This window comes from Lagenorhynchus albirostris, chromosome 17, assembly GCF_949774975.1.
Source record: "Lagenorhynchus albirostris chromosome 17, mLagAlb1.1, whole genome shotgun sequence".
Lineage (NCBI taxonomy): Eukaryota > Metazoa > Chordata > Mammalia > Artiodactyla > Delphinidae > Lagenorhynchus > Lagenorhynchus albirostris.
Window position 1 is genome coordinate 52975134 of NC_083111.1, and position 24008 is coordinate 52999141.

At 39.5% G+C, this 24008-nt stretch overlaps 1 long non-coding RNA gene across 1 annotated transcript; it reads right to left on the reverse strand.

Moving 5' to 3' along the window:
* Window positions 1–3021: 3021 nt before the first annotated feature.
* LOC132507881 (uncharacterized) lies at window positions 3022–23988 on the reverse strand. The gene is made up of 3 exons (XR_009536352.1): window positions 23855–23988; window positions 21792–21956; window positions 3022–3224 (listed from the first exon to the last, which is right to left on the reverse strand). It is a non-coding gene; the product is annotated as an uncharacterized LOC132507881 (long non-coding RNA).
* Window positions 23989–24008: the final 20 nt, after the last annotated feature.

Sequence of the window (24008 nt, forward strand, 5' to 3'; positions counted from 1 at the left end):
CACTGTGCCACCAGGGAAGCCCAAGTGGTGGATATCTTTGACAGGAAGACTTTGGACTTGATGTGGAGCATATTAAGGATCTACCAAAATTTTGAAGCAACAGGAAGAATGTGTTTAATAGTTTAAGAAAACTTTTTTTCTTTGTAGAATGTGGTACAGATTAAAGTGGAAAGAGATTGGATCTATTTGCTTATGAAGTCACTGAAAAACATTCAAGTGCTTTCACTGCATCACTTATGGTTGTTGCCCAACTGAAGGTCTTAGAGTTACCTTAACACAAGTGTTTCCTGACTAATGGTTCACAAACTGGCAATCATCCATGACATGCTCTCTAATCCTCCCAGAAAATGTTCTATTCATTCTGGAGACTTCACTAACAGTCATTATCAGAACAATATTGTCACTATATTTTTCAACATATAAGACATTCTCTACCTTGGAATTGTGGCAACGGAGCTTTTGAGAAGGAAATATAAGTCGTGATTTTTTTAAAAGCAGGCCATTTTTATTTTGGTCAACATGTTTAAAGTTAAGTGTTGATAGCATCCATGTGTGGAGAAGTGTGTGAAGACTAATTTTTATGCCAGTGTCCTTTCAAACACTGCATTGAAACCCAAGTTTAATGGTCTGCCTGACTCACTCTCCATTCCTCCCCCATCCCTTCACTCTCCATCCCTTGGGCAACTCATATTTCTACAGCAGGCTGGAACTTAGCCCCACCCCCAGCTTGAGGACCAATCTTCCTTCCTCCTTTTAGAGGGCAAATTCTGGAACTATAATCAAGTAGCTCAATGACTCAGCAACCTAGCATGAAGTCAGCCTTGCTTCTGGATATGGTTAACCTTTGAATCCCTTTCTGGTGATTTGGTCCTCATTGTGTTTTTCCTTATTGAACACCCTGTTGTGATTGCCTGACCTGATGCCCATTCCTCTAAGAGCTAAGGTCCTGCCTGGGTCCCACTGATCCTCCTGAAGACCAGTGTCCTAACCCTGAGTCCCAATGCCCTCCCCGCTCTTTGCCAAACCTTCCTGATGCTGCTTCTCCTCTTGTTGACATTTCTAGCTATTGCTAGTTACCAAATCCCCAGCAGCTCAACTGCCAGTCCTTATTTCCTCATATTTCCTATGGTTTAGAGTTGACTGGTCTCCTGTGTCAAGTCAGCTGAACATCTGACTACAACCCTGATTCAGATTAGTCCTTTATTTGTGTAAAGGTTCACATCTCAGAGCCAGTCTTTCAGCTTTTTGTCTGTGGAAGGATTTTTCCCTAAAATATTAATACTTTTTTCTTCTTTATGTTTTTCCCTTCCCCAACCATTCCAAGCAAGTAGCCAGGCCCTTAGTATCTCCTTGATGCAGAGAATTTTCCTAAGAAAGCAGAAGCCACTTGAAGAAGATGAATTTTTTTGTCTTTTGGGAAAACTTACTGAAGAGCTTATCTTAAATAACCTAAATGGGTAGAACTGAGAAATGTGTGTTCTACAGAAATAAGAGGAATGAGGACCCAGGCCCATGTCAGGGGAGTACTCCTGAGAGTTGGCAAGGCCTCAGAGGTTTGTCTGTATGAGTTACCAAGAAACCTAGGCCCAGGAACCCCCAGTGCCTAAGTTTCCCACCCCCCACATATGGTACAGATGGGGCACAGCTTCAGAAAATGAAAGGACCATTCCAGTTTCGATTAAGGTGTCTCAATAGTAGCAGTGTGGACTTGTGATGGGAGGAGAAGCAACAAGAATGAGACTGATCATCCCTCCAGCCTACTGTGATATGGGTTCAGAAAGGGATTCAGCTTGGTTTTCAAGTAACCCTAGATAACATAACTATGATTAAGGCACAAACAGTACCTTCAAGGAATTTCAAGATAAACATGGAAAATAAGACAAGGTCATTATATATGTACATATATCTTGGGGTATATATATATATATGTATTATATATCATAATATATAATATAACATAACAATAAATATAACATAATATCTGTGCCATCAAAGATATAAAAAAATTTACCTCTGATTGGAAGATTCAGAAACATCCTTCATAGACCTAAAGAGATTGGTAAAATTTGTATAAGCAAAACCTCTCAAGCTAGAAAGAACAAAAAATGTAAAGCATCATTCAGTAGGAAGTCCATTTGGCTGAAACTAACAATGCCTAAAGTGTCAGGGGAGGAGATAAAGTTAGAGATGAAACCAGATATGGTGACACTCTGTTCTGCTGACACAGAGAACAGAATATGCAAAGTGATCAGAAGATCTATGTTAAACATGGGAGAATAATTCCAGACAGTAGAGCCATCCTGCACTATGTCAAGAATTAGTGGGGATATAAACACAATCTAGTGATCTCTTATCTCACTTATAACAAATGGTAGAACCAATCAACATAAAATAAGATTGGCAACAGCTAAATTATGAGGTCTTCAATCTGACCTGGGAAAGTTAGACTTATTAAAAACAGGAATCAAAAGGAAGTTCAAAAATTACAAATAGAATAAGCTATAATTGGTAGACTGTAAATGGACAAAAAACTAACCAAGGAATCAAATTTCACTGCAAAGTTTTCACAAGAAAAAAGCTCTCAGTAAAAATAGTAAAATAAGTTAATAAAATAAGAATGAAAATGGAAATATTAGAAATGTTTAACTGTACTCTGTAGAAAATTGATCAAACTGATTTGGTACAATTCACTCTGGAAAAATAGTTTCTCAACAAAAATATATATTGTCTGTGGAATGATTCTGACGAAATTCTCTACACCAACACCATTGTGTGAGAATGGAAGCACCATAGGGGTAGGGACTTTGTTTTATTCACTGCTGAATCATCAGCACTTAACCCAATAAGGTCTCAGATTTCCATTTCCATTTTATTTCATTCAGCCTACTCAGCAATTATCTATTGAGTACTTACTGGGTTAGAAGTTTTTATTAGGTGTCCTGAATAGAGCTATGAACAGGAGAGACATTGTCCTTGACCTCAGAGCTCTTACAGGGTCTCAGGTTCTTACCAGGAAATCTTCCAAGCATGCTTTGCTGTCTAGTGAAGACCACCGGGAATCTGAGTCCATTTTACGTTCCTCTAGGCCTCAACGTATTAAAGCAGAAGCCATCTTCTTTAGCCTCAAGCATCACGACAAGCAATGTGGAGCAAGGTCTCATAGATTGTATTTTCCAGATTCTTCTCTCTCTCTTTTTTAGTTGACGTATAGTTGATGTACAACACTATATGTTACAAGTGTACAGTATAGTGATTCACAATTTTTAAAGGTTATACTCCTCTTATAGTTATTATAAAATATTGGTTATATTCCCTGTGTGGTCAATGTATCCTTGTAGCTTATTTATACATAATAGTTTGTACCTCTTAATCCCCTATCCTTATATCGCCCCTCCCCTGCCCTCTCCCCACTGGTAACCACTAGGTTGTTCCCTACATCTGTGAGTCTGTTTCTTTTTTGTTATATTCATTAGTTTGCTGTATTTTTTAGATTCCACATATAAGTGATATCACACAGTAAACTGGCAGCATTTTAATCTCTTTTTTTCCTCTCTATGGAAGTATTTAGGTACAACTGTGTATCAAATTATTCTGACCCCCAACTTAGTAAAAGGTTGAAAAATGACACTCTACCACAAATAAATTACAATTCAGGAGTTAAGTCTAACTCCACTAAGAATGTACATAATTACCTCACACATTCAGAAATTATGATCCCAACTGCTTATAACTTTGTATTTTGTCATTTAAAAGCAATTGGATTATTTTCAGATAATCAACAAGGACCTATTATATAGTACAGGGAACTCTAATAACCTATATGGGAAAAGAATCTGAAAAAGAATAGATACATGTATACGTATAACTAAATCACTTTGCTGTACACCTGAAACTAACACAACATTTTAAATCAACCATACTCCAATATAAAATTAAAAATTTTAAATAAATCATTTTTAAAAGTAAAAAAATTAATTAATGTGGTATATCCACACAACAGAATATTATTCAGCCATACAAAGGAGTAAAGTACTGATACTGGCTAAGACATTGTTCAGATGAACCTTGAAAACCTTATGCGAAGTGAAAGAAGTCACAAGAAAGACCACATATTAGATGATTCCACTTATATGAAATGTCCAGAAGAGGCAAATCCATACAGACAAATCCATAGAATAGTGGTTGCCTAGGGCTGGGGCTGGAGGGAATGAAGAGTAACTGCTACCAGGTACATAGTTTCTATTTAGGGGGATGAAAATGCTACAAACTTAGATTATGGTGATAGTAGTGACTCTACAAGTAAATTAAATCCACTGAATTGTATACTTAAAGAGTAAATTTTATGGACTGTAAATTATATATCAATAAAGTGGTTTTTAAAAATCACACACACGAAAAAGAGCAATTGGATTATTGTCATAATTAAAATCAAGGTAATCCTTGTTTCATCTCCTTGTATATTTATCAAAAGTGTCCTTTCCTCCATATCTACCAAAATACAGTTTCTGAATTGAGAAATGATTTAAAAAAAAAAAACAAATCTTTCCCTTCAAACTTTGGGGCAGTTACAAAAAGAAACCTATCCTGTGGCCATTGCTGACAAGTGCTTAACTACATGATTGTCTCACAAAAGAGAAAATGTCATTGGATGTGAGTTGCTCTTCGAACGCAAAGTAAAAACAGATTTAAGTTCTACTAAAAATACTCCCCAAGCATGTTTGCAAAGAGAAAAGTCCTCCTCTGTGTGAACATATTGAGCATATTTGGATTTCCCAAGCCAGGACTGTAAAGGATTTTGGTGGTGGAGAAAGCAAAGGAGGTTAGGACACCAGCTTTGTCTTCCTTCCTACTATGGACTACCATTCTCTTCCTCACTCTCTACCAGCCTGTTGCCCCCATTTCCACCATCGCCCACTCTTTCCTAAATCCCAGCTCACCCGTTCAACACACATTCGTGGAGCACCTATATCACTAAGGATGTTTGAATTGAAGGCAAAACACACTTATTCCTCTTCTGAGCCCCTTGGTCAAGGGCATCTTGGCGTTATGTGTGGGAGAGAATGAGGAGATAGAGACGTGCTGCAGAGTTCTGGGGAGGACCTGTGAGACAGCCTCGAACCTCTGAGTCTGCCCATCGTGTGCATTAGGGTAGTATGTAAAGGTCCACAGGAACAGCAAAGCAATTTAACAAACCATCCCTTCTCCGTTCTCCTTAATAAGTGCCCACATCACAGTGCTTGAAAGACCAGAATATGCCCTTTATTAATCTTATTACCAAGACTCAGGTCCTTGAGAGCAAGACCTAAATCCCACCCCAGTTCTGACACAATAGAATTCTCAGAAGCAAAAATTTCACAGGGAAAGAGCAATAAATCAAGACCGAGCTCCTCCCGGATTCTTCTCCAGCAAATGTATTTTCCAGGCAAATAGGAACAAGCGGCAAAAAACAAGCAGCTCAGGTTTCCCTATGATGCGATTACTACCTTGGGGGAGGGGGTGGAGGGTGGATGGAGAGAAAATCTGACCCTACCTTGGATTTATAAAAAAAAAAAAAAAAAAGCTGGCATTTTGGCAGTCCATCTACAAGTGCTTTCAGAATGCCAAGTGCACGGTAGAACGCAGCCAGAAACAGAGACCTCCGGTGCCTTGTGATAAGCCACTGTTTCACTCGCTCCGCTTTTCAGTAGTGTCAGGTGAACGGAGCCTTGCACTGCAACCTTAGACCGAGGAGAACAGTGGCTGCAAGGCAACCAAACACCCAGCTCCACCGCGGTGCCGAAGTGCTAAGCTCGGGAGTGGGGGGCGGGGGGGAGGCCCCGCTTTCTTTTCTTTAAAGAAAGGGCTTGCTACCTTGCCCTTGTTCTTAACCTTTCCTTTTCTGCTGTGTACTCCAGGCAGGTTTATCAGTCAGTGGACCAAGTTGGACCAGCTCACACCACACCTTTGCCTGGGCAACTGCACCCTCAGGGGTCTCCAAGGGTGAAGAGCTTGACTTCTACCTCATCTGTCTTCCCTTTATACTTCACAGAGTGTCAGGAGTACCAGCTCGAGAGTCCGACAAACTGGACTTGGACTTCGGCTGGATGTTCTTGGGCACCATACTTCACCTCTCTGAATTTCAGTCTCTTCACCTGTAAAATGAGGATTATTATACTTGCCCTCCAGTGACAAGGGTTTGGGATTAATAGTACACAAAATACTTGCAGTCTGGTCTAGCACACGCAAATTGAACAGCAGGTATTGAATGCAGGTGTGCACGAAACAGGTGTGAAAAAACATGGATTTTGTTTTACCTGGAAGGTACCTTAAATGCCCCTTTGTTCATTTGTTCCTCCCACTCACCTGTCAGGATTTAACACAAACCTCTCTGCCTCTAGAAAAATCCTGCCCAACTTCATAGAGTTCAGTGCTTTTTGCTCCATGTTTCCAAAGCAAATTGTTTGAGCGTATACACAGCAGCAATTCCTGCACTGTTGAATGTGGTCATTTCCTTGTCTGTCAGCCCCGTCCTGCCATACCCTGAACACTTGGAAGGCAAAGAGGAGATTGTTCAGTGTAAGGGTTACAAGCACAGCCTCTGGGGTCAAACTGCCTGAGACTAAGCCCCATTTTCTTTTTGCCAGTTAACTGTATGCCTCAGCATTCTCCCTGAGTGACAATAATAGTACTTACCTCCCAAGATTCTTAAAAGAGTGCCCAGCATCATAGAAGTGTTAGCTTTTATTACTATTCTCCTCTGGGTCTCCGGAGCCTGGGAGACAGCTGGTACTTGGTGTATGGGGGTTGGAGGAACCACTGCAAATTACAAAGAGAGTGATCCATGCATTTCATTCAGGGTCAACACATCATACAGTGGTTCAAGAATGCCTAAATTGGTACCCAGAAGAATTGGAAACAGGATTTTGAAGAGATATTTGCTTACTCATGTTCACCGCAGCACAATCCACAAACCCAAATTTGGATCCACCATCCAAAATGAAATGTCCATCGATGAATGAATGGATAAAGAAAATGTGGTATGTGTGTGTGTGTGTGTATATATATATATATATATATATATATATATATATATATATATGAAATATTATTCAGCCTTAAAAAAGAAGGAAATCCTGTCCAACATTATGACATGGATGAAAATTGAAAACATTATGCTAAGTGAAATAAGCCAGTCGCAAAAGGACAAATATTGTAGGATTCCACTTATATGAGGTATCTAACATAATCAAACTCAGAGAAACAGAAAGTAGAATGCAGGGGAGGGGGAAATGGGGAGCTGCTGTTCAATGGGTCTAAAGATTCAGTGATACAAGGTGAAAAAATTCTAGAGAGCTGCTGTACAACACTGTGTATATAGTTAACAGTACTGTACTGTACACTTAAAAATTAGAGGGTAATTTTTTTATGTTCTGTGTTTTTTACCACGATTTTTAAAATGCAGATTTAAAGCCAAAAAAAGAAGAAGAAATAAATTGGATGTGTCGGGTTCAGCATCACAAGCCTATTTCTGCCCAGCGCATCTCTGAGGTAAGTGCTGGTGTTCACGGGTCAGTCAAACCTGACCCTGAGACACGGTTCCCTCTTTATGACAAGTACACGTCTCCATGTCCGCACAAAGGTGTTTATCTTTGCTGAGCACCACTAACATCATTTGAGAGTCCTGAGCCCTTCAAGTGGCAAAACTGTACAGGTTGAAGGATGCCTGAAGTGTTAATGCTTTGGTCATGTTATTTCTGCCATATATCAAAACTTAACTTAATGATAACATGTTTCTTTAGGCAGATGAAATCTCAAGCTATATATCTGGTGATAAAGAAAAAAAAAATCTGAAACCAAAAGCAACTAGACACATGATAAATGCATTTAGAATTAACCCTGGCTTATTCTTTGGTTTAAAAATGTACTTTTTACTTAATAAACTGTGCAGGAACAACAAAATAAAAGTATTAGTGTTTTACTTTCTCTCTAGTCAAATAGTTTGCTTTCCAAACAAGTCTTCTGCTAGATAGCCTGCTTTGTTTTTCTTCATAGCACTTATCTCCACCAGCATTTTATAATATAGTCATTAGGTTATTGGTCTATCGCCTCCTAGTAAAATACAATTTCATGAGAGCATAAACTTGGTTTTATTCACTACTATATTCCCAGCTTCTGGAAAAGTTCCTATCACACAGCAGATATTCAATAAATATTTGTTGAGTGAATGAATGAATGAATAATTTCCTTGTTAAGGGAGGGACAAGAAGAAAGTAGATTGTCCTTAGCTTAGCCACCAAAGTTAAGGTGCTTAAGTTGAACAGGAAATTGTCCTTGGAAGGATAGAATCACTTCATCTCATTGCATTTCACTGTTTTACCCCCTCTAGTGAGGGGATGCAGACCTAAGTTCCACCCTGCAACACAGTAAATATTAATTTAGTTATGATTCTTTAACTAGATATGTCCAGGACACACTAAACTTTATAGACTTTTGTCAGCTAGATAATTCCAGAAATTGAACTTAGTGACAAGAATTCGTTAGACATAAGAGATGGAAAAGAGCAAATCCCCCAGGTAGGGCCAAGAAGACAGATATAATTATATTCTGAGCCATTTCAATAAACTCTCGGATAAAATCACTTGAAAATGGGTTCAGAAGCGAAGAAAGGGAGATGTCTGAAACACACAGTATTACCCACGTATTCGTTTAATCAGCCTTCAAAGACTGAGTCCTCACGCGGAGTTAAAAGTCTTCCTCTACTTCTTTTTCAAAGCCAACCAAATTCTCTACCAAAAACATCTGCTAGATTTGTAAGGCTTAGAATCCTGGCATTGCAGAGTCTCTCTTTAAGTATCCTGAGGCCCTCTTTTCATGCCACTTAAGAGGATGAACCACCTTTTCCCTATTCTGACCTGTGGGGAGACCCTGTGTCGACAACCGTCCAAGGGGTCCTGTTCATTCTGAAGCTCAGTTCCTTTGAGCCAACATTTCCATCTGTAGCATCTAATGCCATCCCTCCTATGACCCCACAGAAGATTATTTTTACATGCTTCATTTAGGTTTTCTCATGAAATACTAGATCAGAGTCCTTTCCAGAATGATAACTGGAGAGACTATCAAAGCTTCGGAGAAAGAAGATACCAATGGCATTTTTTCTCTTTTTCTTTGAAACAATCCCATGGAGGAGGCTTGGGAGAACTTCAGTTGGGCTTATGAACCTCTTCCATCATCAAACGGCAGCCCAAACTGTCAGTAGCTGACTTTGCACAGCAGTTTGAAAACCAGAAACCAGAATAACTGCCAATAAGAAGCTACTGACAGCAAGATTTTTCCCTGTTGTGTAACCCAGTCTCCCTTCCACCTTCCCTCCCAGAGATCATTCCGTGGGGAGGGATCATTTCCCTTCTCCTGCCTCTAGCAAGTGCCCCATGAACGCATCTGCAGTTTATAAGTCTCCTCAGTCAGATTGGATATGGCAGGAAAAGACTTTGGAGGGATCAGAGCAGGAGATGAGATCTGAGACTTGGGTTCTGTCCCAACCTCACTCCTTACCAGGGTGGCTCAAGGAGAGCTCAGAGTCCCAGGACTATCTCAAAGAGTAAACACATATATACAAGTAAAACCCAGATTAAAGCAACATCAGTTGCAGTATTCAAAGAGGAAAAGGAGTCAAGAAAGGCCAGCAGGAAGCTGCCAGCAGATGTGAGTGAAAAAAGGAAAAAGATTTTGTCTCAGGGGTAGCAGTGGACAGACCCATTGAAGAGCGGTTTATACATGACTTTAATGTTAATGATAATGATGATAGAATAACAACAGCTACCATTTATTAAGCACCTGTGATGCCCCACTGTGGCAAGTTCTTTCCATACATTAACTGGTTCAGGCACAATGTAATGTGTGCAACTGCCTTTAATTCCATCTCTCAGATGCGGGTCCCAAGGCTTAGAGAAATTAATAACTTGAGTATGATCATTCAGTTGCAGAGAAGAGTTAGGATTTCAGCACAGGTCCATCTGACTCCCACGCAGCTCTCCTAGCCCCTTAGCAGGGCTGCTGTCCTGAGGGCTTTGGAATGAACTCTAGTTGGAGTATTCAAGTTCTGACTCATGCCCTCTTCTACCAGCTCCCTGACAATCCAGCATGCGTGCGGAAAAGGAGGGTGAACCAGGGAAGCGATTCCTGCTTTATTCCTCTTCTAGGGGCTGCTCTCTGCTCGGATTCCTAGAGATGGTGTAGATTGACCCCGAGATGGAATGACAGGGAGCAACAAGAAGTCCACAGGGGGTCATTTTGCCATGCCACACCCCTGCACAATATATCTGCCCCAAGACTCCTGGGCCCGTGGGGTGCCCACCTGGACTTGGTCTTGGTTGCCTCTATTTTCCTGTCTGAAAGCTCAATTTGTTGGTTATTCTTCTGTTTCTAATAACACTTTAGCTCAGCTCAGCTTTTGCTGACTCTTCACACCCTTCCCATGAACATTGTTTCCCTCCGCTGCCAACATGGAGAGCAGTGGAACGGGAATGCCAAGGGGAAGCCAGGGAGCCCCAGGGCAAATCTTCCTTGGCAGCTGGATTTTTGATATGGCAAGGACAGGCCAGGGTTCCAAAGAACACAAATATTCCCATTTTTCTTTTTGGCAGAATCAATGGATAAGTGCTTTAACAAAGACGGGAATATGATGGAGGGAGGCTGGAAAGAAAGGGGTAAAGAGAAGAGACTTTTGACTAGATAAGAGGCCTGCATTGGAGCTCATCTTCTAGGCTGCAAAGATGACGTCTCCTTTACACTCACTCAGAAAAGAGTCTTATCTCCTATGTTCTCAGCAATTGTCAGAGCTCCACACATTTTGGTTTTCTGTGGTGGGAACAAAAACATTTTCTTCCCCAAAGCTAACTATGATAATAATGATGATGCTAGCTATCCTGTGCTAAACAGGATAAACATTGTGCTAAACATTTTACGAGATGATGATGATGATTAATGATAATGAAGACTCACAACTTCATAGTTAATCACATAACAGGCAATGTTCTAACTGATTTATATACATATTAACTCATATACTAAGACATGAGTTAACATATTAATTCTTACAGCAAAAGTTCGAGATAGATACTATTATTTTCCCAGTTTACAGATGAGGAAACTGAAGAACAGAGTATGACTTGCTCAAGGTCATGACCCTGAAAGGTAGGTATTTATTCCCCAGGAAACCAAGGTTCAGAGGGGTTTAATAACCTGCTCAAGGTCGCATACAGTGAGATAATGGTGAAACTGAGTTTCAAACCAAATCTTCTAGACTCCAAAGCATATGCTATTAGCCACCACGCTTGATTAACTCTCTAATTCTCTCTATAGATATATGTAAAGACACACATATATACATACATGTGTATATATGTAAAACACATACACATCCACACAACCTAGCAAACCAGAGGCTTGATGGGGTCAAATAGCCATCTTGTGTTTCTCTCCAAGAATTTGGGACTGTTAGGCTCTAAAACAGTGTTTCTTAGTGCCTCTAAAAATGTCACATCTTGCTATACACACAAAAGGACTATATTTGGAAGTGACTTGAGATACATGGAGAAGGCCACTGGAGGCCCTTTCAGGCCTTGTCCTGCCACCTGTGAGCTGAAAGGATCAGTATTTTGGAACACTGAAATCCACCCTGTTTAGGAAGTTCTGCCTTAGAGAAACATTCCAGGCATGTAAGCAGGAAGCGAACTGAGAACCTACTCCATCTCACCTCTTCCATTTCCCTGGTTCTGCACATGCTCTGAATTTGTTTCTCCAGGAATAAAAAGAAATGTGCTGAATAAAGTCAATTTCACCACTAAAAACAAATAAATAGGCCCCACCACCTGAAAAATCCCAGTTAAAACTTTCCTTTTTCTTTCTTCTTCCTCCAGGAAAACAGAACAATAGTAGTTTAAATGGAAGCACCAGGAAGCCCAGAGCAAACTGTGAACACCATTTACCCAGAAGACTGCTGAGCTGCAGATTTCCCTTTTTCCCCTGAATGAACAGCAGGCACTGTCTTTACTGTCTTGCAATTCCCATCATCAAAACCTGACCGCTGGATGAGCAGCACAGGTGTGTGAGTGTGCTGGGTCCCTTCTGAGCCAAAGTGCTGTGAGCTGCACCAGTTGGGGCTTTTTTTTTTTCTGCCAGAACAGAATAAACATTGGTACCCATATCATTGGGGCAGGAATGCCGTGGCAGAAGGACACACTGTGTGACTGGCAGCCAGTCCTCTCTGGCTTTCAGTTTTATGTTTCTCAAATTCTAATTGATTTGCAACCTCACCAGGAGTTCTACTTCATTTCTCTGTTACATAAAGCTGGATGGCCCTAGGGCACATGGGCTGTGGAGTTCTCTGGAGCTCAGGCTTGGAGTGAGTGAGTCCATTCCCAAAGCTGACTCCATGCATGAGACAGAGAGAAGAGAGGAAGATAACGCTGAGCCTTTGCTTCTTTGCATTTTCCCCCTGGAAGCCACACAGTGATAGATGCTGGGTAAACCCTTTTGCTTCCAATGCCAGATGCAATGTACATGTGTTGTCAAACTAGGATTAGTTTGTTATTTCTCCTTTAAGTAGGTTAAGCTTTTTTAAGCAGGGGTAATTAAGATTATGACTAGACAATGAATGAAGAAATCACAGGGCTTAATGAGGGTATAGTAGTTACCCTCAAATGAAAAGGATAACAAGCTTGCTTTTATTGGTAGGAGAAAAGAATTTTTTTAAAAAAGGAGGGCTTCCCTGGTGGTGCCGTGGTTAAGAATCCACCTGCCAATGCAGGGGACATGGGTTCGAGCCCTGGTCCAGGAAGATCTCACATGCTGTGGAGCAACTAAGCCCGTGCGCCACAACTACTGAGCCTGCTCTCTAGAGCCTGCATGCCACAACTACTGAAGCCCACGTGCCTAGAGCCTGTGCTCCACAACAAGAAAAGCCACCGCAATGAGAAGCCCACGCATCGCAACGAAGAGTAGCCCCCGCTCGCTGCAACTAGAGAAAGCTCACATGCAGCAACGAAGACCCAACACAGCCAAAAATAATAAAAAATAAATTTAAAAATTTAAAAAAGGAAAGATGGCAATAAAAGATGCACAGATACACAGCTCCATCCGCAATCCTCTAGTAGAATTGGGAGCAGATCTGACCACTAAGGTAACTGGTCTGTCCCTTTTGGAATTCATTTTTAAGAACAGTTTCCTCCCCCACTTCTCCCAATACTTGTTGGCTTCTTCAATTATCTGTGGTTACTAATTTCAAAATACTTTCAAAGATAAAGGTCGTGATGTTGGCACAAATACTTCTGATCACAGGTTCTGGATATCTGCTCAAAGACCTTGGTGGAAAACAGAAAGGCATAAAGGAAGAAAGAGAAGCAGTCAGAAAGGGGGTGCAAACTCTTTCTCTCAGTTGACTCTATCCATTAACTGTTTCTCCAATCTGTCCTTCACTCCCAGCACTCCTTGCAGCGCTCTCCACAACTCTCACTGTCTTGCTTCTGAAGAAATGCAAGAGACTCCTGATCTCTTTGCTTCTAATTGCTCGTCCCTCCAATCCATCCTCCACGCAACAGCCAGATTGATGGCTCTAAAAGGCCAGCTTTGGGATTCCCTGGTGGCGCAGTGGTTGAGAGTCCGCCTGCCGATGCAGGGGACACGGGTTCGTGCCCCGGTCTGGGAAGATCCCACATGCCGCGGAGCGGCTGGGCCCATGAGCCACGGCCGCTGAGCCTGCGCGTCCGGAGCCTGTGCTCCGCAACGGGAGAGGCCACAGCAGTGAGAGGCCCGCGTACCGCCAAAAAAATAAATAAATAAAAAGAAAAGGTCAGCTTGTTCATGCCACTCCCCTGTTTAAATTTCTTTCTGGGGCACAGAAATTCCACCTTGAGGAGCATCTCCTGTAAGTAATACTTGCATGTTTTCAAAGACAAGAATATTCAAATCAGCATTGTGTATTGACTGGCAACATATTTAATATCTATCATTAGTGGACGGGTTAAATAAACCATGGTTCAACCACATAATTGTAAAACACGGAGCTGTGGAAAAGAATGAGATAGATCTAAATGTGCCAAATACGGAATAATCTCAAGATACAAAGCAAGGTCTGTATGGTATGCTCCTGTGTGTGCAAAAATGGGTGAAGAAAGGAGATGTTTATACATAAACGATTTCCACAAAGATACACAAGAAGTGGTTGCTTCCCAGGAGGGAGGCTGTGGAAATGAAGATCTAGGGTGCCAAAGATTGTTTTTATTATGCGCTCTTTGTAGATTTTAAAATCACATGTAGATATCACATTTGTAATTAGAAACACTAATTTAAAAAGCAAAAACAAAACCCTCCATGTAGTAAAAGCACTTCATCGGCATCTAACAAAGGCACTTCATCGCCTGGCCCCAGCCTACCTTTGAGTCCTCCTCTGCTGACTCAGGTCACGCCACACCATTTGCCACTGCCTGACCGGCTCCTGCTACCCAAGAGTATTGCAAACATATGCACACAGCTGGGTCTCCTCATTTTCATATGGAAGATAATAGCAGTGCCCATTACATAGAGGTTTTTGAGAATTAAATGAGATAAAACACAAGTGCTCATAACAGTATCTAGCAAGTAATAAGTTTTCCATAAATGTTAGTTGCTATTATTTTATCCTAAAGCAGTCCTTCTCTTTAGAAAGGCTTTGCTCCATTCTATGCCTGGTGAAAGGTTACTTATACTCTACAGTCTAGCTCAAATGTCGTCCTCTCCACATTCTTCATAGCCTCCAAACTCTGAGCACTTTGTTCATACCATTTGTGTAGTGCTTTTCATATTCTATCGTAATTAATAACATACAGGTCTGCTCTTATCCATATCTGTCCATATCCATATTATGGGGTAAATAGAGCAAGGACTGTGACTGTGATATATATAACTTTATAGAGTCTAATATAAGTTTTCAATAATTATTTAGAGAAATCGTGTAATGAAAGCAGTACAAAAATCCCCAGAAGATGCAGCATGTATGTATCACAGCAATCAAAATCCTCTCGCAGTGTGTCAGCTAATGGTTTCCCCACTGTGTGACACTTGAGGAACCTTCTGGGAAATAAGGATTAGCATTAGTGCCAAGATTCCCCCCAAGGTGATCTAAGCACTTCACACCATTTTGGTTGTCAGGCCTCACTGTTCACAGCTCATCCTTCTTGCCAGAACACTGGGCCAGCTTTTTGTACTTAGCAATATAGATTGTGAGCTAACGCTTGGCTGATGTCTAATTTAAAAGATTGACTGTGCATTAAAAGCCCTACAAGACCAAAACAAAAAACAAAATGGCTTGAATAAATCATTCCAAGATCAATCTCTTCTCTGATTATCATTTTGGATTTGAGTCTCTAAAATTAACACATTTAATAATATTCTCTGTCCTCCATGCTCATGTGGAAAATAATATATTATTCAGAGACATAAAACACAAGTCCAGAGTTAAAATATCTGAGTGGGGGGAAAGGTTTTTCTAGACCGATATACCTCCGTGGATAATGTATTATCAGAATCACCTGGAGGTACTTAAGACTCAGGTTCTCAAGCTCACCCACGGCTTACTAAATGAGAATCCCTAGCAATGAGGACCCTGGAATCTGCTTTTTCATACAGGATGCACTGGTGGTTCTTGTATATGAAAACATGAGAGCCACTGATTTATGTTAACATTCAGGAAATTCAGCTTGAATAAGAAAGTACAGCAAATGTGAAGATCTCATGAAATGTCAAGCTTCACCAAATCACCAAATCCCTACTGTGTGCTGCTGCCCTCTTTTGTACTCTCTAGGCAGTGATATTTTTGGTTTGGCTAGGCACCTTGCACAATGTCATGCTTGCAAAGATGCCAAGGATATTGCAAGCTTTGGACAACTGTGGAGAACTGAAATGTGGTTAGCTAGTGATTGATTCACTTTCCCTTAGGCTGTACATTGAGTTTCCCAGTTCTAATTAGAGCTACACTTTCCTGTGCATCACGGGCCTCATTAGGAATAATGGTCATGGGAAGGAAAAGAAAGCAACATAGTTTGTCTTGGGGGTCAAGTCATATGGAGGATTGGATCAAAATTGTACTTTACCCTTCATACCCGTTTGTTTTGCGTTTTTAAATGCCTGTCTTTTGAGTAGATCCAGTTGCCTTTGCAGTTCTTTTCACAGCACTGTAAGCGCATGGCATAAAGGTAAAAATCAAGAGCCACACACTCTACTCTTCCTCTTTACCCACAATAGACAAGTCAGCTCAGTATGATTTGGGAGTCATTGTGCCTTATAAATGAATCTATATATTAACAGATTTACTGCAAAATTATAGTCTCTAGTGGAAAGAGCGTTTGTTTTCAAGTCAGGATCTATGTTTAAGACCCACTTCATCTTTTCTTAGGTGTACAACCTTAATGAAGCATTTCACTTCTCCTTTCTGAACCACGGTTTTATTTGCAAGAGGAGAATAAGAATTCCTACTTTCAGGTTGTTGTCATAAGGATAAAAGAAATAATACTGAAAAAGTGTTAGAATATTGTCTTGGGATTTAATAACATGTCATTAATTCAATCATCAAATAATGAAGCATCTATGATTTCCTACTATGTGGTATCAATAACTGTGTTGCTCTGGAAAATACTAAGAGAAGTACAGTTATCCTTAAGCTACTATGGTGTTTACAGACAAGATAAAAATTGAAACACACAAACTATAACAATACTGTATAGACGTTATTTAAGTAATAATACAAAATACATCATTAGGCAGTATGTGATCAAGTGCTAGAGTAAGCGTTTAATTTTAAAAATGCAACAAATAAAAGAAGTGAAGAAATAATTTAGTGGCCAGAAAAGTAATTTGCTAAGGTCACCTTGAAAATTCCTGAGGCACTTGTGAAAGTATATTCACTCAAAAAATATTTCCTGATTGTCTACTACAAGCAGGCACTATACTAGGCTCTGGGAAACAGTGCTAAACAAGACAGAAAAGATTCCTGTTGCCATGGAGCCTGTATTTTAATGGCAGGAGAAAGACAAAGAGAATAAATTTATGTTCACAACTAATGTAATTCCAGGCAGTGAGTGATAAATTCTAGGGTAAGGCATTAGAGTAGGACTAGTTGGTGGTTATTTTAGAAATAGAGAGTCAAGGAATACCTCTCTCTCGAGGGAATGTTTGAACAGAGACCTAAATGAAGTAAGAGAGTGAGCCAGGGAAAGGTCAGAGGGAAGGCAAAGGAGCAGCAAGCACAAAAGCAGGAATGAGCTTGGAGTGCAAGATCCTGCAGGAAGAGCAGTGTGGCTGGAATGAGGAGCAGAGCAGGAGACTCAGTAAGAGGTTAAAGTAGAAGCCAGACCCCACAGAATGTCTCAGCCATCAAAAGGGAGAATTTTACTCTAACTTGTGATGTGAGCCCATTACAGGATTTTGAGCAAAGGAGTGGCATAATTTACTTATTTCCTCTAAGATAATCATGTATGGAGAACAGACTCTGAAAGGAGAGAATAAATATGAGATCAGTTAGTATATTAATACAGTGGTCTAGGAAAGATGACAGTGGCTTAAGCTCTAGGAGATGAGAAATGAAACTAAAAAGATAGTCATTAAAAGAAGACATTAGGGTTTCCCTGGTGGTGCAGTGGTTGAGAGTCCGCCTGCTGATGCAGGGGACACGGGTTCGTGCCCCGGTCCGGGAGGATCCCACATGCCACGGAGCGGCTGGGCGTGTGAGCCATGGCTGCTGAGCCTGCGCGTCCGGAGCCTGTGCTCTGCAACGGGAGAGGCCACAGCAGTGAGAGGCCCGCATACGGCAAAAAAAAAAAAAAAAAAAAAAAAAAGAAGAAGAAGACATTAAAGAGACTATCAAAAGGAGAAATGATGAAAAATATAACAGGCTGGTGGACAATATAGGAAAAGTAAAGAGGATAAAGAAGAAATGAATTAGAGCTGGGGTGAGAAATAGGGAGTTCAGAAAGTTATTATTTGGGCAACAGAATGTAAAGACCTAGAATCTGGAGCCCACACACTTGAATTTGAATGCCAAGTCCACCACTCACTACCCATATGCTTTTGGAAATGTTATTTAACATCTCTAAGCCAGTTCTCTCATTCGTAAAATAAGAATAATAACATGTACATCATAGAGTTGTGAGAGTCAAATGAGATAACATACCAACTTCCCGACACATGTAGGTCCTCCAAAAAATGTTTTTACCCTTATACCCACCCCATTGAATTTAACCTTTATTCATCTCCTTTTAATAACAAGAAAACTCTAAATGCCATTATTTAGAAACAAAGTTTCTTTATGGAAACTTTGCTGAGGTGAATCCACAATTATAGTTTATTTTAATTACTGTATTCTCCAATAATTCAAGGAGAGTTCTAAAAACTGGCCTAGCTTTATGGAAATTCAGGAGAAGATTTCTAGGCAAACTGTGTGGCATGGTCAGATCACTTTAAGGGAATCTCTGTACCAAGCCCTGTTTACCAGATGGGGCTCAGTCTTGGGTCCACTGAAACTGTGAACTGTTAGCAGGAACACTGTGGGGAGATTTTGACTGTCTGGGACACTGTATAAGGGGAGGCGAGCTTTAAGGTAATCAAAGCATAAACTCCATAGGGCTTTATGGATTAAGGTCACAGCCCCTCAATGAATACGTAATGCCCTAGAGATGATTCCCATTTGCTCATCCAAAAGGGAAAATGGACCAGCAGAAGGGAGGTGGCTTTTATTTCCATTGTGCTGTACTAAGAAACTCCAGGGCTTACTGCAATTTCCTATCAGGGCCTCTCCCTTTAAGTACAGCCTCCTATCCCTGTAGCATGTAGGAAAATTGAAGTTTTCTAAATATTAGGACGAACTCCATTAAAGAGTTGAAGATGAGACGTTGAGTCAGAGCTCCCGCGTGTAAGATATAGCTCAAGGCTTGGTCTTTCATACTGTTAGAAGTACTTTATTAGATAATGGACACAGGGCCAAACTAAAACAAAAAATACCGTTGGTACAATATTGGTGTAATATGCAAAAAAGAACTTGGGGTTGAAGAAAGGGAGGTAAAAGCACATAAGAAGATTAAATCTCACAAGTTAGGAAATGAAGCAGGCAAGTACTTTAAATCAATCAACAGTTTTTTCATATTCCCCAAAAGACACCAAGGCTCAGTTGAAAATAGTGGCCATTGAATTAATTTAGGCACACCACATAAAACATTATCTGTCAGTCCCTTAATTGCTCTGTGATGCTGAGTAAAGCTATTTCTTCTGATTTAGAGTCCCAACTAAAAAGTCCTGTGGTCCAAACAAACGGGAGAATTTTGATAACCGATGTGTTGGTCCCTTAGAGCCGATGATGTCAGATATTACCAATGACCATACTTTCTATAGTACAAGTGATAAATTGAATCATGGCAAGAAAAAAAAATTCCCCCTGGCTCGTAGGTATTTTGATTTGAAAATCAAATCATCTTCCTGATTTCTATGAAGATTTTAATCAAACTACAGAAAATACGAAAGATCGTTGATATTTTGTTCAAACAGAAGTGGACTTTGCTTATCTATCTGTATATTCAGCAGATGTACTATACAAATATAAATTTTGGAAAATTCCAATCTAGAAACTTCTTATCAAAGAAAATAGAAAGGTCTTACCTGCTATGTTCTACACACCTGTACACAGCAGTATTGGGGAGAAAAAAGGAGTGTGATTTTCTTGCCCGTAATATTGAGGCTTTCATAGTGAAAACATTGGTCACTTTTCAATTTCCTTAAAATGCACAGAAGCACTTAATAAGATTGACTTTATAGAAATGGAAAGAGATTGTGTCCTTAGACATGTGCCCACAAGATGGGTATCATTGTTACTAGCCATAGAAAAGATGCTAAAATGTTAGCTTACTGTAAAATCATATTTTCAAACTGTGAGACAAGAAGAATGTCCTTCTCTAATATGAAAATGCATCCAGAGGAAGAATGGATAAAAGATTACAGTAAAACAGAATTGTATATGCTGTTTCTCTGAAATTGTTCAATGATCTTTGAAGAGGCCATAAGGAAACTGGAAAAGGATGGACTGGGTGCACATGAATCATTCAATGTTATGTGTAGGCTTCAACAAAACTCATACAGTGAAAAACAAAATGACTCTTTTTTTTTGGAGAAATAAGACTGCTTTAAAACTCAGAAAATGGTAGCCAAGTTAAATAGGACTTTCTCATTTCTTTACTAAAACTACCTTATTTGGAATCCAACTTCAATTTCACAAGTTCAAATTACCTCTATGCCTTAAATGCTGAAAAGGACATTTAACTTATGATGACATCCTATGTGCTTGATTGTTTAAAAATGACGAACAATTAAAAAAACAAAACAAACCCCCAAAAAAGTTTAAAAAAATGAAAAAAAATGGTGAACAATTTAGTTATGGATAACCTACCTGATTGACTTCTACATGCAAAGGATCTGATTGATAAGCAGCTGGTCTACCAAAACAAGTGTATAGATACAACATGAATGGACATTTTGGGAGAGCCAGAAACTAATTCTTATAAGTCTAAAAACCTGCTGTTACTACAGAGTAAAATCCCAAGTATTCAATGCCCAACTTGTTGAGAAGATATTGGGATCAATGTCGTCACATTGGATTGACATCAGAAATCCGTGGGCTTATAGCTATAATATTTAATATCTTTGAATGGTAATTAGATTTATCATGGTGATCATTTTGAAATGTATAGAAATATTGAATCACTATGGTGTGTAACATGCTCTAATAGTAGAGCCTAGCTGTAGATCAATTATACTTCAGAAACAAACAAACAAACAAACTCTTAGAAAAAGAGAGCAGATTTGTGGTTATGGAGGTTGTGGAAGGGAGAATTGGATGAAGGCAAACATACAAACTTCCAGTTATAAGTAAGTACTAAGGACATAATGTACAACATGATAAATATAATCACCACTGCTAATGTTATAAGTGAAAGTTGTTAAGAGAATAAATCCTGAGTTCTCATCACAAGAAAAATATTTTTTTTCTATTTCCTTAATTTTATATCTATATGACTAGATGGATGCTCTCTAAACTTACTGTGATAATCATTTCACGACATACGTAAGTCAGACCATTATGCTGTACACCTTAAACTTATACAGTGCTCTATGTTAATTGTATCTCAATAAAATTAGAAGGAAAAGATTTAAAAGAAAGAGGAGAGCTGCAAATCAAAATGAATTTTACATTCAACTATATTTACTTTTACCACTACATAAAAGAAAAAAAGGATGTCCTAAGGCAAAGGCCTCAGGCATTCAGAGAAGTATTATTGGAAAAGGAAACTGAAAGAGTAAAACTATTCTACCGTATTGTAAGATAGAAAGAAACATCTCATTGTTACTTTTTTATTAGATATAGGCAATATCTGTTTAATTAGTGTGGATCTTAAAAATACACATTACTATATCCTGGAATTATTTAATATCCAATTAAGAGAGTTAAATCATTGCATCAGAGGGAAGAAATATCCAAATATTGTTAAATCTTCCTCACACATACAATTAATTGGTCTTACTATTAATTACTACTAATTGTCACTATTAACTAGTTCTATTGCTTTGATTGAAACAATAGCATTTATATAACAGAAAAGTAAATAATACAGAATTTAATATAATTTCAAATAAACACCCATTTTTCATATCTTTATTTTAAAGTAATAACATATAAATTATTTATCATATATTATAGATAACTATCTCCCAGGTGGGAGCTCTACTAAGTTGTTCACCTTAATTCTCTCCCAGACCAATCCGGTTCTCTTAACCACCTGGTGCTCCCTAGATCACGCTTCAGTAAACCTTCACATAACTTCCTGTCAGCCAAAGTCTGATTCTGGGGAAGCCAATGACAATGACCAGCACAGAAATGGCTCCCTGCTTCATGAACTTACCGTCTAGGAGGAAAGAAAAACATCAAACACGTAATTCCCAAAAATGTATGTAGAGAGGAAGGATAGGGGATCTATAGAGAATTAGAGAAAGTCCAACTGGAAGAGCCAATCTGGCCAGGGAAGGCTTTCCTGAGGAAGAGACAGCTAGTTAATTCTCTGGAGGCTAAAAAGAAAACCGTCTGCAAGCCCAGGTTTGCAGTATTGGAATAAGTTTAGGGTTGCAAATTAGTTGCCTACAGGGCAAATTCAGGCTGATGGCAGACTTTGTTAGGCCATTATAGAGTTTTGTAAAAACTCAGACACAGTACAGTCTTTTTTTTAATCAGGAGATTTTTTATTTAAATGTTTGATTTCTGGCCTCTTTTGAAAAATAATAAATTTAGCAATACTAGGCCTAAATCCCACATTCCAACAATCAGTGGGAAGTGAGGAGCCACTGCCCACCTTAGGTGACTTACACCTTTTCTACTTCACATGGTCCCCTCACCACCCAGTCTTTCATTAGTTTAGAAAGACTTCCACTAGATATACCAGTCTTTCTGAGAACAATCTTCCCACCTCTATGACTAGCTCTGAGAAGATTCCTTTAAAGTATTCTGCTTTTTAAGAAACTAGTGATTACCTAACTACCGCTTTTGCTTTGTGTTCAGACAGTACTGAGTTGGCATCCTAGCTTCACTATACATTTTTGGTCAGATTATTTAAACTTGCAGAGCCTCAGTTTTCTTATCTGGAAAAAAAGCAATTTTGCAAGGTTGTTGAGGGATTATGTAACGTGTCTACCACTTTATATACAAAAACAACAGTAAAATAATTATTATAACAAGGCAAGATTTATCTGCTATGGTATTCTAGTATTCTTATTTAGCCTTGGACATTTACCTGTTCCCAGAATAATTTCTGAGAGAGAGACGGAGACATTTTAATTGAACCCAAATAACACAGAAATACTTCCAAATATCCAGCTATCTAGCTCTCAGCTGGCTAGCCACTTAAAAAAATAATAAGGAGCTCAGAATAAACCTTTTCGTTGCTGGCTAAATTCTATTGATAGAAGCATTCAAATAGAATGTTAAACTTATTGATTTTAGTCCCCACCTGCTCGGCTTGCATCTTATTTCCTCGACAGCAGGATTAAAAGAGAAAGAGCCATGAGTAATGGAATGTCTGGGGCAGATTTCGGGCACAAGAGATAAACTCCAGGTGTCTAAACTTGCATATATATCAGCCTATATCTCTTTCTGATCTTCCTAGTAGGAGTACATTCCTTTGGTTTATCCTCACTTGATCTCTTCCATTTTCCCACTAAGGACTGACCAGACTCTGCTTTAACCATATCCTCGATAGCAGAATGAATTCCATCGTCTCTTTTGGTGGGGTGTCATTTGTCAACTGGAATAAGGGCCTCAATTGTGATGAGGAAGCCCTGAATATCGATAGACAACTGCCGACTATCAATGCCTCACTCTTGCCTTGTGCCTGATACCCCAGCCCAGCTAGCTAGGTGTCAGAGGTAACATTCCTCTCCCAGGTTTCAATACCCTCCGTCATGACCCCTTGACTCTGCTTCATGACTTCCATTATTTGTTTGTTTTTTTTTGTTTTTGTTTTTCATTATTATTTGTTTTTATATATTGAGGAAGGTGAGATTTTTAAGCTTATAGGAGGAAAAAGTAACCAATTGGATGCCGTTTAGCACTCAAAAAGAAATGGATTGAATATCACCTTATTTGTTTTAATTCCTGCTACTCCACAACATACAATATCCTCTGGTTGAGCTTGCTAACTTCCTGGACCCCATTCACTCTTACTTTTAAGTGATTTTACTTTTTATTATGAAATATGTCATCCATAAAAAAGAATATATAAAGCATACATGTACACTAAAAAAAAAAACAAACCTGGGGACTTCCCTGGTGGCAGTGGCTGGGAATCCACTTGCTGGTGAGGGGGACGCCGGTTCGATCCCTGGTCCGGGGGATCCCACGTGCCACAGAGCAGCTGAGCCCACACATCACAACTACTGATGCCCGCGTGCAGGAACAAAGACACAAT